Source organism: Nerophis ophidion, linkage group LG07 (genome assembly GCF_033978795.1).
Source record: "Nerophis ophidion isolate RoL-2023_Sa linkage group LG07, RoL_Noph_v1.0, whole genome shotgun sequence".
In the NCBI taxonomy this organism is placed as follows: Eukaryota; Metazoa; Chordata; class Actinopteri; order Syngnathiformes; family Syngnathidae; genus Nerophis; species Nerophis ophidion.
This window is the reverse complement of record NC_084617.1, coordinates 2,653,309-2,668,238: the sequence shown is the minus strand read 5'-3', so window position 1 is coordinate 2,668,238 and position 14,930 is coordinate 2,653,309. Positions and strand designations below refer to the sequence as shown.

General features: G+C 38.0%; 1 protein-coding gene across 4 annotated transcripts in view; it reads right to left on the bottom strand.

Annotated features, from left to right (window-relative positions):
* The window catches only part of LOC133555803 (uncharacterized), a 63,943-nt gene extending 49,511 nt beyond the window's left edge, over positions 1-14,432 (bottom strand). For all 4 annotated transcript variants that reach the window (XR_009807406.1, XM_061905192.1, XM_061905193.1 and 1 more), the window contains exon 1: positions 14,420-14,432. The gene's annotated coding sequence lies outside the window, so the exon portion shown is untranslated. The remainder of the gene's footprint in view (positions 1-14,419) is intronic.
* Positions 14,433-14,930: the final 498 nt, after the last annotated feature.

Below are 14,930 nucleotides of genomic sequence, written 5' to 3'. Positions count from 1 at the left end.
CACCTGGGGATAGGCCCCTCCCACTTCCAAAGACATGCACCTGGGGATAGGCCCCTCCCACCTCCAAAGACATGCACCTGGGGATAGGCCCCTCCCACCTCCAAAGACATGCACCTGGGGATAGGCCACTCCCACCTCCAAAGACATGCACCTGGGGATAGGCCCCTCCCACTTCCAAAGACATGCACCTGGGGATAGGCCCCTCCCACTTCCAAAGACATGCACCTGGGGATAGGCCCCTCCCACTTCCTAAGACATGCATCTGGTGATAGGTTGATTGGCAATACTAAATTTGCCCTAGTGTGTGAATTTGAGTGTGAATGTTGTCTGTCTATCTGTGTTGGCCCTGCGATGAGGTGGCGACTTGTCCAGGGTGTACCCCGCCTTCCGCCCGATTGTAGCTGAGATAGGCGCCAGCGCCCCCCGCGACCCCAAAAGGGAATAAGCGGTAGAAAATGGATGGATGGATATATATATATATATATATATATATATATATATATATATATATATAAATATCCATCCATCCATTTTCTACCCCCCACTCTCTTTTGGAGTTGCGGGGGGTGCTGGAGCTTATCTCTCCTGCATTTGGGCGGAAGGCGGTGTAAAACCCCGCCATGAATTGATTAACATGGACCCCGACTTAAACAAGTTGAAAAAGTTATTGGGGTGTGTCAGCTTCAAACACTGATGACATCTATTAACCAGACAAGAAGCAAGGAACCAAGCAGACACAGAGTTAAATAGAACTCATGAGGAGACACGTGTTTTGGGCTGTACTCCAGTTACAGATCCCAAACAACGTTCTAAAGAACAGCCCGCGTGCCTCCTGTATTTATTAAGGACATTCCTATGACATCATTGTGACTGAGGGAAAGGGGGGAGTGGCCTCGACAAGATATGATCATACAAAATTGCAAACATGTTGACACTTGGTGCTATCAAATGTCAAATCAAATACAGAAAAAAACCCTTCAACACAAATTGACAATACTTTATAGTAACGGCCCTTAAGCATATAGTTATGATGATAATATATACATAATTATTTTAACAGGGTGTTACCATTTAGTGGTCAATTGTACAGAATGTGTACTGTACTGTGCAATCTACTAATAAAAGTATCAATCAATCAATCAAACCCTGGACCAGTCGCCACCTCAACACTGTCATTTGGTAAAAAGGGAATGGATATAACTTGTGCATGTGACCACAAGACACTGACAATGCCGGATTTTGGATGCTGGCGGGCCGCTTTTGGCCCGCGTGCCTTAGTTTTGAGACCGATTTCTAAAATTGTCCCCAGTCAGGTATTTTTTTCCTTGGAGTTTATAGAGAGTAAATCCAGCAGAAAATTGGCCTTATAAACAAAGGGAGAGAGTTTAGAGGGGAAAAACATGCATTTTCAGGCACCCCCACTAACTCCGCCTCTGGAGGTCCGATCATCACACGGTTTTCACTGTATACAGGGGGGGGGGGGTAAGAATGAGTCACCAGGGTGAGTTTCATGTCTCTACAAGCTTCCTAGCCAGAGATAGATATGGGGTGCATATTCAGGCAGATTTACTAAAAGGTGCTGTCTGAAAATAAAATATAACGCCAAATTATTTAGGGGGGCTTAAGAATATTTTAGGGGGGCTTGAACCCCCCTAAAATAGGCTTAGTGACGCTCCTGGTAGGGAGGTTTAATGTTAGTAAAAGCCTTTACTAACACCTCCACATCCCACCTCCCCGGATTGTAAATAATGTAAATAATTCAATGTATAAACTCTGATGATGAACCTGTGTGATGACGATGGTATATATTTGTACCATGAATTGATGAAGGTGGACCCCGACTTAAACAAGTTGAAAAACTTATTGGAGGGTTACCATTTAGTGGTCAATTGTACGGAATATGTACTGTACTGTTACAACTAAAAGTTGTAAACTCTTGTTTTTTGAAGTGTGTTGTGCTTCTTACATATATTATTACGTGTGTATTTGTCGCAATCTTGTGGTCATGGCAGTTAATTGTTGAGAAGTGTGTATTTTCAATCAAACTTCATAGACCGGCAGAAATGTACGGTGCCAGCACGTACTTTATGGTGGTTATTTTTCGAAAAAAATACTGCATAAATCTTTTGTTTAAGGTTGCATCGCCGGTATGTATCATAAATTGAACTTTGAAACTTGTTTTTTGTCCAAACTATTTGGAGCTAAATTTATGATTTGTGATGTATGAGATCTTTGTCGTGCTCATTAGCATTCATTTGCGATGTCATCTAAAATGGCGTCGTCATACAAATGTATCATTGTTTACCTTCTCATGCCTTGTAAAATAGCATTACAGCATGTATATGAATACATTTGCATCATCAATCAATCAATCAATGTTTATTTATATAGCCCCAAATCACAAATGTCTCAAAGGACTGCACAAATCATTACGACTACAACATCCTCGGAAGAACCCACAAAAGGGCAAGGAAAACTCACACCCAGTGGGCAGGGAGAATTCACATCCAGTGGGACGCCAGTGACAATGCTGACTATGAGAAACCTTGGAGAGGACCTCAGATGTGGGCAAACCCCCCCCCCCCTCTAGGGGACCGAAAGCATAATTTGCATAATATATGTACATGTTGACTATATTGTTTGTCATTTTAGTTTCACCCTTTTGAATGTCAATAAACCTGCTGACAACGCTCATCGGTCTTCAGAGTGGTGGCATAAGAAAGGTGTTGAGCGGCCCTTGCATCAGACATGCACTCCTAACGGCACATGTGCAATCCAGAGGTGGAACCAAGTCATTGTTTTGCAAGTCACAAGTAAGTCTCAAGTCTTTGCCCTCAAGTCTCGAGTCAAGACAGGCAAGTCCGGAGTCAAGACTGGAAAGTCTCAAGTCAAGTCCCAAGTCCTGCATTTTGAGTTTCGAGTCATTTCAAGTCCTTTTAACCCCGGACTAATATATTTACACAGATTGTGTATGCTTTTAAAACGTTGTATGCATTTATTAAAACAAGTGCATTTGAAACTGCAGGGAAAAAAATAGTGCTGACATTACACTTCATAATAGCACTATTAACTAGGGATGCACCGATTAATCGGTAACCCAATATATTCGGACGAATATGGCAAAAAAAAGCATTCGGTGGAATGAGTTAAAAGCAGGGCCGAATAGTGGGGTGTGACGCAAAGACGTAATTTTTGGACACGGTGACGCAATCAACCAACATGCAGTGTTAAAATTAAATTGTTCTTTTTATTCTGAAGCTGAAGCACTGTTATTGACAAATCTGTTCTGGCCTGGGATATGTTGTGTACCTGTATAAGTGTATGAGGTTACAATGTTGTGTACCTGTATAAGTGTATGAGGTTACAATGTTGTGTACCTGTATAAGTGTATGAGGTTACAATGTTGTGTACCTGTATAAGTGTATGAGGTTACAATGTTGTGTACCTGTATAAGTGTATGAGGTTACAATGTTGTGTACTTGTATAAGTGTATGAGGTTACAATGTTGTGTACCTGTATAAGTGTATGAGGTTACAATGTTGTGTACCTGTATAAGTGTATGAGGTTACAATGTTGTGTACCTGTATGAGTGTATGAGGTTACAATGTTGTGTACCTGTATAAGTGTATGAGGTTACAATGTTGTGTACCTGTATGAGTGTATGAGGTTACAATGTTGTGTACCTGTATGAGTGTATGAGGTTACAATGTTGTGTACCTGTATAAGTGTATGAGGTTACAATGTTGTGTACCTGTATAAGTGTATGAGGTTACAATGTTGTGTACCTGTATAAGTGTATGAGGTTACAATGTTGTGTACCTGTATAAGTGTATGAGGTTACAATGTTGTGTACCTGTATAAGTGTATGAGGTTACAATGTTGTGTACTTGTATAAGTGTATGAGGTTACAATGTTGTGTACCTGTATAAGTGTATGAGGTTACAATGTTGTGTACCTGTATAAGTGTATGAGGTTACAATGTTGTGTACCTGTATGAGTGTATGAGGTTACAATGTTGTGTACCTGTATAAGTGTATGAGGTTACAATGTTGTGTACCTGTATGAGTGTATGAGGTTACAATGTTGTGTACCTGTATGAGTGTATGAGGTTACAATGTTGTGTACCTGTATAAGTGTATGAGGTTACAATGTTGTGTACCTGTATAAGTGTATGAGGTTACAATGTTGTGTACCTGTATGAGTGTATGAGGTTACAATGTTGTGTACCTGTATAAGTGTATGAGGTTACAATGTTGTGTACCTGTATGAGTGTATGAGGTTACAATGTTGTGTACCTGTATGAGTGTATGAGGTTACAATGTTGTGTACCTGTATGAGTGTATGAGGTTACAATGTTGTGTACCTGTATAAGTGTATGAGGTTACAATGTTGTGTACCTGTATAAGTGTATGAGGTTACAATGTTGTGTACCTGTATAAGTGTATGAGGTTACAATGTTGTGTACCTGTATAAGTGTATGAGGTTACAATGTTGTGTACCTGTATAAGTGTATGAGGTTACAATGTTGTGTACCTGTATAAGTGTATGAGGTTACAATGTTGTGTACCTGTATAAGTGTATGAGGTTACAATGTTGTGTACCTGTATAAGTGTATGAGGTTACAATGTTGTGTACCTGTATAAGTGTATGAGGTTACAATGTTGTGTACCTGTATAAGTGTATGAGGTTACAATGTTGTGTACCTGTATAAGTGTATGAGGTTACAATGTTGTGTACCTGTATAAGTGTATGAGGTTACAATGTTGTGTACCTGTATAAGTGTATGAGGTTACAATGTTGTGTACCTGTATAAGTGTATGAGGTTACAATGTTGTGTACCTGTATAAGTGTATGAGGTTACAATGTTGTGTACCTGTATAAGTGTATGAGGTTACAATGTTGTGTACCTGTATAAGTGTATGAGGTTACAATGTTGTGTACTTGTATAAGTGTATGAGGTTACAATGTTGTGTACCTGTATAAGTGTATGAGGTTACAATGTTGTGTACCTGTATAAGTGTATGAGGTTACAATGTTGTGTACCTGTATGAGTGTATGAGGTTACAATGTTGTGTACCTGTATAAGTGTATGAGGTTACAATGTTGTGTACCTGTATGAGTGTATGAGGTTACAATGTTGTGTACCTGTATGAGTGTATGAGGTTACAATGTTGTGTACCTGTATAAGTGTATGAGGTTACAATGTTGTGTACCTGTATAAGTGTATGAGGTTACAATGTTGTGTACCTGTATGAGTGTATGAGGTTACAATGTTGTGTACCTGTATAAGTGTATGAGGTTACAATGTTGTGTACCTGTATGAGTGTATGAGGTTACAATGTTGTGTACCTGTATGAGTGTATGAGGTTACAATGTTGTGTACCTGTATGAGTGTATGAGGTTACAATGTTGTGTACCTGTATGAGTGTATGAGGTTACAATGTTGTGTACCTGTATGAGTGTATGAGGTTACAATGTTGTGTACCTGTATAAGTGTATGAGGTTACAATGTTGTGTACCTGTATAAGTGTATGAGGTTACAATGTTGTGTACCTGTATAAGTGTATGAGGTTACAATGTTGTGTACCTGTATAAGTGTATGAGGTTACAATGTTGTGTACCTGTATAAGTGTATGAGGTTACAATGTTGTGTACCTGTATAAGTGTATGAGGTTACAATGTTGTGTACCTGTATAAGTGTATGAGGTTACAATGTTGTGTACCTGTATAAGTGTATGAGGTTACAATGTTGTGTACCTGTATAAGTGTATGAGGTTACAATGTTGTGTACCTGTATAAGTGTATGAGGTTACAATGTTGTGTACCTGTATAAGTGTATGAGGTTACAATGTTGTGTACCTGTATAAGTGTATGAGGTTACAATGTTGTGTACCTGTATAAGTGTATGAGGTTACAATGTTGTGTACCTGTATAAGTGTATGAGGTTACAATGTTGTGTACCTGTATAAGTGTATGAGGTTACAATGTTGTGTACCTGTATAAGTGTATGAGGTTACAATGTTGTGTACCTGTATGAGTGTATGAGGTTACAATGTTGTGTACCTGTATGAGTGTATGAGGTTACAATGTTGTGTACCTGTATGAGTGTATGAGGTTACAATGTTGTGTACCTGTATGAGTGTATGAGGTTACAATGTTGTGTACCTGTATGAGTGTATGAGGTTACAATGTTGTGTACCTGTATGAGTGTATGAGGTTACAATGTTGTGTACCTGTATGAGTGTATGAGGTTACAATGTTGTGTACCTGTATAAGTGTATGAGGTTACAATGTTGTGTACCTGTATAAGTGTATGAGGTTACAATGTTGTGTACCTGTATAAGTGTATGAGGTTACAATGTTGTGTACCTGTATAAGTGTATGAGGTTACAATGTTGTGTACCTGTATAAGTGTATGAGGTTACAATGTTGTGTACCTGTATGAGTGTATGAGGTTACAATGTTGTGTACCTGTATAAGTGTATGAGGTTACAATGTTGTGTACCTGTATAAGTGTATGAGGTTACAATGTTGTGTACCTGTATAAGTGTATGAGGTTACAATGTTGTGTACCTGTATAAGTGTATGAGGTTACAATGTTGTGTACCTGTATAAGTGTATGAGGTTACAATGTTGTGTACCTGTATAAGTGTATGAGGTTACAATGTTGTGTACCTGTATAAGTGTATGAGGTTACAATGTTGTGTACCTGTATAAGTGTATGAGGTTACAATGTTGTGTACCTGTATAAGTGTATGAGGTTACAATGTTGTGTACCTGTATAAGTGTATGAGGTTACAATGTTGTGTACCTGTATAAGTGTATGAGGTTACAATGTTGTGTACCTGTATAAGTGTATGAGGTTACAATGTTGTGTACCTGTATAAGTGTATGAGGTTACAATGTTGTGTACCTGTATAAGTGTATGAGGTTACAATGTTGTGTACCTGTATGAGTGTATGAGGTTACAATGTTGTGTACCTGTATGAGTGTATGAGGTTACAATGTTGTGTACCTGTATGAGTGTATGAGGTTACAATGTTGTGTACCTGTATGAGTGTATGAGGTTACAATGTTGTGTACCTGTATGAGTGTATGAGGTTACAATGTTGTGTACCTGTATGAGTGTATGAGGTTACAATGTTGTGTACCTGTATGAGTGTATGAGGTTACAATGTTGTGTACCTGTATGAGTGTATGAGGTTACAATGTTGTGTACCTGTATGAGTGTATGAGGTTACAATGTTGTGTACCTGTATAAGTGTATGAGGTTACAATGTTGTGTACCTGTATAAGTGTATGAGGTTACAATGTTGTGTACCTGTATAAGTGTATGAGGTTACAATGTTGTGTACCTGTATAAGTGTATGAGGTTACAATGTTGTGTACCTGTATAAGTGTATGAGGTTACAATGTTGTGTACCTGTATAAGTGTATGAGGTTACAATGTTGTGTACCTGTATAAGTGTATGAGGTTACAATGTTGTGTACCTGTATAAGTGTATGAGGTTACAATGTTGTGTACCTGTATAAGTGTATGAGGTTACAATGTTGTGTACCTGTATAAGTGTATGAGGTTACAATGTTGTGTACCTGTATAAGTGTATGAGGTTACAATGTTGTGTACCTGTATGAGTGTATGAGGTTACAATGTTGTGTACCTGTATAAGTGTATGAGGTTACAATGTTGTGTACCTGTATAAGTGTATGAGGTTACAATGTTGTGTACCTGTATAAGTGTATGAGGTTACAATGTTGTGTACCTGTATAAGTGTATGAGGTTACAAGCACACACTTTATTGAGATTTACTTGAGCCTTCTGTTTACATTATTAGCATATCTACTGTGGCTAAGCAGACTTTTGCCAAAAGGACAATAATTCATTTGTTGTGGGTTTATCCACTTTTAATGCACTTTTTTTTTTTTTTGGAATGCATGTTTTGTTTGAAGGCCTAATATAAATGAAAAACTTTGTGCTTTTTTTGAAAAGCAAAGACTACTGCAATATTAAAAAATGTCAATATTCAATAAAAATGTACTTTATTTGAAAAACATGTCTAAAAATGTATTCTAGGCTATTTATGCAATATAAAAAAGTTGTGAAAAACTGCATTCATTATTCGGTATTCGGCCTTCGGCCAAGCGTTTAAATTGTATTCGGTTTCGGCCACAAATTTTCATTTCGGTGCATCCCTACTATTAACCCGTCATGTTAAACATTCAACTCATTCCTTTACAGAATAAACATTTTATAAAAACAAGTACAACTGTACTTATTTGCACAAACATGCTAACATTGTGTAAGTGTTGTTGAAAACTTACACTTAATATTTTTTCTTTTAAGGATTAACATTTTTCGTTGTAAATTATTATGGTTCTGAAGTCATGTTATATTTTTTGTAAATAAGACACATTTGGGTTACTATAAAAAGGGCAATTTATTTTCTTTGTCACACCGCTATTCTGGCGAGATTTGGTGTTTGGAGTTGCAGGCATGCAAAGGACTTTGGGCCATCAGCAGCCGTGGGGAACATTTGGCTAGCTGAACAAGTTATTGTCATATTGTGTTGAAATGTTGTGTATATTTGTGGAGTGCATTGGTTTGATTTTGTGTAGTTGCACAACACTGGAGTATTTGCTGCCCAAGAACCTCCCAAGTGGCAGGCGGCCACCAGGTAGCTATTTTTGTTTGGCACCTTGTTTGCCTGGGACTGAACTGTTTTTAAAACCATTGTATTTCATGTCTTGTCCTGCAGTTTTCACGGCTTCAAACTCAAGTAAAGAACCCGTATTTAAGAAACCGAGCCAGTGTTGTCATTTTGGAGCCACACATTGTATTTCCATGGCATTTTGCATTGTAACTAGTTCTACAGCAGTTTTTGTCCTGTTCTTACCTTATCTCATCTCATATTCTATTTGTGTTTATGTGTAGGTACACATGAAAAACATAAATACATGAACATAACAATGAACAGAGTCGTACTTTTTAGATGTCAGGCACCTATGCAATATGTACACATATTCTTAATATAGTATACATTTTAACCAACCTTTATTTGACTATGTCTGTCTTATTGTAGGTGGCTAAAATATGCGGAGCTGCTGACCCCCGTCTAACGTTGCGTTACTGTGTGTGATGCATTCACCAACGTAACGTTATGTGTAGGTACCTCATGCAACCCTGCTTAAAAATAAAAAATCACCTGACAAAAAGTATGAATAAAGTAGTGAACGGCAGTGGACGCAACCGATTGTTGTGTTTGCAATGACGTTATAACCATAGACATCTTATAAGTAGACACGGCATTGGCTGCTATTACACGAGCACTTTGGCCGCCATCTTGAAGAGGTGACAAGGTACCGGCGAGCAGCCTAAACTGACAGGTAGAAACAAAGATGTCGGGCTGGTGTTCAGTGTTTTCCTGCTCAAATGAGCGGACTGTTGAAAATAGGAATCGGGGGATTACTTTTCATAAGTAAGATTTAACATTAACGTACTATTGGTTGTATTTTGTGAAAATAATATCACCACAGAGTTGAGAAGGAGCAAAGATCTTCAATATGTGTATGTGAAAATCACAAAGAAATCTTCTGGGGGAGGATGACCTCGCCGTACAGGTATTTGGTTAAACTTTCAGCCCGACGTAAAACAAAATTCACCAGCCACCACTGATTATGATGCATTCTCATTTTAGGCAAAATATAAGACAATACTCTCTTTGCTGTCAGGGTTACTTGTTGTTAAACCCCAAGATGCAGAGACGGAAGCAGGCATAGAATTTGAAAACATGATTTAATTAAAACTAAACAAGAACAAACAAAAAGCATGCACATGGGCGGAATAAAAAAATTAAGAAAGCTAGCACTAGGAGCTAGAAAAAACAAAAAGGAACGTTAGCATGGAAGGATAACAAACAGAAAAACTGGAAATAGCTAATGGCTAACAAAAACAGCTTACCACTACGACGACCAGGACAAAATGTAGCATGACAGGTAGTAGCTGTAACAAAACGACAGGTAGCACGACAAGAGTGATACGTAGCAACACCAATACAAGTCTGAATGACAATACAATACAATAATCCAGCAACTGACAAAACGAAGAGGGTACAACTAGGAGCGGGCTGATTGGCAACAGGTGTGACCAGATGCCAATCAGCCGCAGCTGAGGAGGAACACAGCACTCAGGGAACAAGACAGGAAGCTGACAAAATAAGAGCACTAGACAGGAACTAAAGACAGGAGATACTAAACAGAGGAAACAGACAAATGCAGAGGAAAACTAAAACATAGACAAACTGTCAGGGGAAAGCCTGACATTAACAGTCTAATTGTAACCAGGAATAAGTCTTCAAGTAACAATATTCAAATGCTAACTTTGTTGGGTAAGACAGACTTTGGTTTTATTCTGAATCCAGTGAAACAGATTGGTGGTTTTAGTTCATATAAAGACTTTCAGGTGTTTATATATGTTTAAGTATTTGGCAGACACTTTTATCCGAAGCAACATACATGAAAAATACATATTAAACAATCACTGTAAACATTATTATTTAAAGGAAGAATGTAATAGAAAATATCAATACAAAGTGTCAAGACAGAATAAACTCTCTGTTGCGGCAAAAACGGAGATACAGTCTTTACCAGAGGTGGGACCAAGTTATTGTTTTGCAAGTCACAAGTAAGTCCCAATTTTTTGCCCTCAAGTCTCAAGTCAAGTCCCGAGTCAAGACAGGCAAGTCCAAAGTCAATACTGGAAAGTCTCAAGTCAAGTCCCAAGTCCTGCATTTTGGGTTTCGAGTCATTTCAAGTCTTTTTAACCACAGACTAATATATGTACACATATGCTTTTAAAACGCTGTATGTATTTATTATTAAAAACAAACAGTGCTGACATTGCACTTCATAATAGCACTATTAAACAGTTATTCTAAACATTTAACTCATTCCTTTAGAGTATAAACACATTCGAAAAAACAAGTGCAACTGTACTTATTTGCACAAAAGTGTTAACATTGTATTTCCGTGGAATATTGCATTGTAACTACTTCATCAGCAGTTTATGTTATGTTGTTACCTTATCTCATACCGTATGTGTTAATGTGTGCGTACACATGAAAAACAATAAATACATGAACATAACCATGAACAGTGCTGTACTTGTTAGATGTCAGGGCTCTATTTAATATGTACACATATTCATAATATAGTATACATTTTAACTGACCTTTATTTGACTATGTTTGTCTTTTTGTAGGTGGCTAAAATACACGGTGCTGCTGACCGCCATCTAACGTTACGTTACTGTGTGTGATACATTCATTAACGTAACGTTATGTGTAGGTACCTCATGCAACCCTGCTTAAAAAAAAAATCACTTGACAATAAGTATGATTAAGGTAGCATCTGCAGTGGACGCAACAGATTGCCGTGTTTGCAATGACGTTATAACCATAGACATCTTATAAGTAGACGCAGAATTGGCTGCTGTGACGCAAGCAATTTGGCCGCCATCTTGAAGTGGTGATGAGGAGCCGGCAAGCAGCCTAAACTAACATTTGACAGGTAGAAAACAAAGATGCTGGGCTGGTATTCAGTGTTTTCCTGCTCAATTGAGCGGACTGTTGAAAATAGGAATTGGAGGATTACTTTTCTCAAGTAAGAATTTACATTAACAATACTATTGGTTGTATTTTGTGAAAAGAATATTACCACAGAGTTAAGCAGGAGCAAAGATCTACAATATTTGTATGTGAAAATCACAAAGAAATCTTCTGGGGGAGGATGACCTCGCCCCTACAGGTATTTGGTTTAAAAACTTTCAGGCCCACCTAAAACCAAATTCACCAGCCGCCATTGATTATGATGCATTCTCATTTTATTGTAACCACAGATAAGTCTTCAAGTAACAATATTCCAATACTAACTTTGTTGAGTAAGACAGAATTTGGTTTTATTTTGAATCCAGTGAAACAGATTGGTGGTTTTAGTTCATATAAAGACTTTCAGGTGTTTATATATGTTTAAGTATTTGGCAGACACTTTTATCCAAAGCAACATACATGAAAAATACATATAAAACAATCACTGTAAACATTATTATTTAAAGGAAGAATGTAATAGAAAATATCAATACAAAGTGTCAAGACAGAATAAACTCTCTGTTGCTGCAAAAACGGAGATACAGTCTATAGGTCCCTAAGATATATGGATATCTAATGTATTCATACATTGTTTATGTAGGATATACACATGTATATATAACCTAATCATAGTGTTTCTTCAACTTACAAATAGCTGACGTTGGACCAATCAAACAGAGCCAGGCGGTCACATGACCGTGATACGTAAAACCCGACTTAAACATGTTGACAAACTTATCTGGGTGTTACCATTTAGTGGTCAATTGTACAGAATATGTACTGTACTGTGCAATCCAATAATAAAAGTTTCAAAAAAATCAATCAAAAGTGTAAAGAAAAAAAAGACACTTTTTATTTCAACCGTACTTCCTGTCAAAAGCCTAAAGACTGATCGCACAGTTCCCGTCTTCACAATAAAAGCGCCGCTCCATCGCGCCTGCGCTAACAAAATAAGAGTCTCCGAAAGCCAGCGCAAACAAGCTAGCAAGCTACGGAGTTTGCCGCCAATGTATTTCTTGTAAAGTGTATAAAAACCAATATGGAAGCTGGACAAATAAGATGCCAAAAACCAACGACTTTCATGTGGTATTAGACAGAAAAGAGGAACTTTTTTTCTCCTCCATTTGAAAATGTGGACATTATCAGCACTATACTGTCTGATTCCAATCAATGCAAGTCATCAGAATCAGGTAATACACCAACTTATATTCTTGTCTTCATGAAAGATAGGAATCTATGTTAAACATGCATGTATATTCATTAAAACACCTTCAACATGTGAACAAAAACGGCAAAATAAATAAATATAAATTATATACTGTATATATATATGTGTGTGTGTGTGTGTGTATAAATGATTTCTGTGTGTATGTATGATATGTGTGTGTATGTATATATGAGGTAGATCAACTTGACTTAGTCATTTACTAAGTAATTGATAAACGTTGAAAAACTTATTGGGGTGTTACCATTTAGTGGTCAATTGTACGGAATATGTACTGTACTGTGCAATCTACTAATATAAGTTTTAATCAATCAATCAATCAAATCAATGAATGCCTACTGAGCCTATGGTGCTGTTAAGTTATTGTGGCTCAATGTGCCATTTTTTTTATTTTATTTTAATGTATTATTATTTAATATATATTATTGTTTTAGTTAAGAGATATTCCTGGCTTTGAATTTGCTCATTGCTATTTTTATGTTTTTGTGCATTACTTGTTGCCGTAGTCAGGTTACTCATCAGTTACTCAGTACTTGAGTAGTTTTTTCACAACATACTTTTTACTTTTACTCAAGTAAATATTTGGGTGACTACTCCTTACTTTTACTTGAGTAATACATCTCTAAAGTAACTGTACTCTTGAGTACAATTTCTGGCTACTCTACCCACCTCTGATTAGAATATTATATTACTGTTAAGCAAACTAGGAACACGCCAAAACATGTGTCCTTTATCATAGTTACACGTTTGACAAAAAAGCGCGTGAATATAAGTGGTATTCAGTGAGGTAAAATGAATTAAATGCGCTGACAGTTCATTGCTCCTGTCAAATGAATTGCACTGAGTGGAGCGGATCACCACTCCAAGATGGCGGCTCCGCGTCTCGTCTGCGCCTGTAGGCAGTAGCGCTCCATGCTGCGTCTACTTATAAGATGTCTGTGGTTCTAACGTTAGCAGTGAGTTTATAGCCTCACTGATTTAACTACACAACAAATAAAAGTGACGTTACTCAGCCGATAAACGTTAGCTTTCATTCAAAACTTCCCCTTCATTGTGCATCTTGAAATGTCAAACGAAGTAGGAAGTTGTTGCGTCTCCGTCTGTAATCTTCCAACCGCGTGGTTTGCATACTGGAATTCGTTTTTTGTTGACCAACTCGTAGTTTTAATCCCCGAACGAAAATATTTTGGGCATATTTTTTCCTCACTGGCGGGTTGTTTGAGAGATCTTCTCCGTTGGTTTTCCTGCAATTTGATTGGCTGAATGCGTACACAATGGAAGATACGGAGTGCTCCTGAATAACTTTTTAATGGTTGGGTTTTGGGGGAAAAGTAGCAAGTCATGTCAAGTCAAGTCCAAGTCACAAGTCATTGATGTTAAAGTCTAAGTCGAGTTGCAAGTCTTTTTTTATATTTCGTCAAGTCCAGTCTAAAGTCATCAAAATTCATGACTCGAGTCTGACTCGAGTCCACACCCCTGGTGCAATCTACTAATAAAAGTTTCAATCCAGCCTGCTAATAAATTAGCCGGGGAGACAGAGAGCACAACTTACCCTCCGGTGGAAGTCAGCACAGTGACGTCACGTGTGGCGCTTAAAATTTATATAGACGCCCGCTGGCTTCCGCAACGTTACGTTCAATGACCATAAAAAATATTGGAAATCACAGTACTAAACAGAGAATAATAAAATGTGCAAAATAAAGAGTCTCATTTAATACATTAGATAAGATGACATTAAAATAAAATGAGTTTGAAATGAGAAGAGTAGTAAGACAGTAAGCAACTAAGATCATAAATTAAATCTGTTAGACTTTGATGACGTTATTTCTATTTATCTGCGTGGGTTCCCTCCGGGTACTCCGGCTTCCTCCCACCTCCAAAGACATGCACCTGGGGACAGGCCCCTCCCACCTCCAAAGACATGCACCTGGGGATAGGCCCCTCCCACCTCCAAAGACATGCACCTGGGGATAGGCCCCTCCCACCTCCAAAGACATGCACCTGGGGATAGGCCCCTCCCACCTCCAAAGACATGCACCTGGGGATAGGCCCCTCCCACCTCC